This window comes from Macadamia integrifolia, unplaced genomic scaffold (genome assembly GCF_013358625.1).
Source record: "Macadamia integrifolia cultivar HAES 741 unplaced genomic scaffold, SCU_Mint_v3 scaffold368, whole genome shotgun sequence".
Classification (NCBI taxonomy): Eukaryota; Viridiplantae; Streptophyta; class Magnoliopsida; order Proteales; family Proteaceae; genus Macadamia; species Macadamia integrifolia.
Window position 1 is genome coordinate 17,161 of NW_024869721.1, and position 2,178 is coordinate 19,338.

A 2,178-nucleotide genomic window follows, 5' to 3' on the forward strand; every position below is an offset into this window, starting at 1 on the left:
CTGAAAACCCAATCGGTATGTCTCTTACTGATTGCTCATACAATTTCAAAGTATTTAAATTTTAAGTTTATGTATAGGCTTATATTGTTTTCTAGCTCAAAGTCGTTAAAGATCATTATATTCAGAACACTCTGAGCATTGCTGAGTGACCCTTCTATTTTTATCAGAATACTGACTTAAGCAACGAAGCCTCCTTCTCGGGGTCACCCAGCTGGCCAGTTTCTTATCTGTGGTTTTCAGGTTCTAATAGAGCAGGAGACTTCATCAACATTAGCCAAAAACTTAAAGTCTTGCACTTTAAAAATTAGCCGAATGATGCTTTCAGCCCTTTACATCTATCTCGACTAAAAATCCCAATAGGTATGTCTCCTACCAATTGCTCATAAAATTTTAATACATCTAATTTTGAGTTTATATATTGGCTTCTATTGTTTTGTGGCTTATAGTCGTCAGGGATCATAACATTCAGAACACTATGAGCTTTGCCTACTCACACTTTTATTTTTGTCAGAAAATTGACTGAGCCATCGAAGCCATATTCCCGGGGTCACCCTCCGGGTCTGTTTCTAATTTGTGGTTTGCAAGTTCTAACTGAGTGAGAACTTCATCAATATTTTTTAATCACTCGAAGACTTGCACTTTAAAATTAGCCGAACGATGCTTTCAGCCCTCCACATTTGTCTCGACTGAAAATCTCAATAGGTATGTCTCTTACCAATGGCTCATACAATTTCAACGTATTTAAATTTGAGTTTATATAGTGGCTTCCATTGTTTAGTGTCTCAAAGTCGTCAGGGGTCATAACATTCAAAACACTTTGAGCTCCACCTACTCACCCTTCCATTTTTTTCAGAATACTAACTTAGGCATCAAAGCCTTCTTCCAGGGGTTCACCCTCATGGCCAATTTCTTATCTGTGGTTTGTAGGTTCTAAATGAGCGGGAAACTTCATCAACATTAGCCGAACACTTGAAGATGAGCACTTTAAAAATTAGCCGAATAATGCCTTCAGCTCTCCCCATCTGTCTTGCCTGAAAATCCCAACAGATATGTCTCTTACCGATTGCTAATATAATTTAAACACATTTAAAATTAAATTTACGTATCGGCTTCATTTATATTATCAGTTTTAGTCGCTAGAGATTATATACTTACACGCAATTGGTGAATATAAGATTAGTTTAACCAAAATTCACAAATATTAAAGTTTTCGAGCAAAATTTTACTATTCGAAGTTGAAAGTAGCGAACTGATACCGAAACTCATTATATGGTTGAACTTTCCTAATAACTGTAATTTTCTTAATGATAACTTACAATCTATAGAAAAATTTTAAAAGAAACAAATGGAGCCTGTAATGGCTGTGAACCAGTACGTCACCTCATACAAAAGGGTGTCACGGAGAGAATGCTTATTAATTTTTCCATAATTTGAATGCACAAAAATTATTTTTTTTTAAAACTGATTCATACATTCGTTACTTATCCCTTCTGGCCTTGCGCATATCCCTTATAACATTCTCATCTCTGCTACACCCAAAGATAAGGATGTTACGTGGGATCCTCATCTCTGGGTGTAGCAGAGATGGTGATTTTACGTGCGATATATGGCAAGACGAGGAGGGAAAAATTAAGGAATGATTGCATGAGAAAGTAAGTGGGGGTCACACCGACTCGAGACAAGCACCGTGACAGCCATTTGAGGTGGTATGGTCATATTCCGTGGCGACCTATGTAATCCTCAGTTTAGAAAAATGACCAAACTCAAATCGAGGGTTCCATAAGAGAAAGGGGCAGACCCAAATTACTATTAACAAGTGGTTAGGACATATATACATATGGAAAGGAAAATTAGCTGCCGGACGATGTGTAAATTGGTTGGGATCAGGTTGGACACAAATCTTGCAACGTTCTTATAAGTATTATTGTTAGACCTTCTTAAGTTATTGGGATTTCTTTTCATATAATTTGCATGAATTTTAAGTTACTGAGAGTACTTTTCATATAATTTGTTGCTCTTTTAAGTTATTGAATGTACTTATCATATATGAGATCTACCACCTCAGCTAGAATGGTGTTCGCTCGATCAAAAGCTCACGAGTCCACGTCGGCAAGGATAACAACCAGCCATCCAATGGGAAGAGACACAGTCCACGATATAAAGAAGATTTAAACTTAT

The 2,178-nt window shown here is 36.7% G+C and overlaps 1 long non-coding RNA gene across 1 annotated transcript; it reads left to right on the forward strand.

Annotated features, from left to right (window-relative positions):
- Nucleotides 1-208: 208 nt before the first annotated feature.
- Nucleotides 209-1,089, forward strand: LOC122068298. The gene is made up of 3 exons (XR_006137029.1): nt 209-360; nt 512-702; nt 928-1,089. It is a non-coding gene; the product is annotated as an uncharacterized LOC122068298 (long non-coding RNA).
- Nucleotides 1,090-2,178: the final 1,089 nt, after the last annotated feature.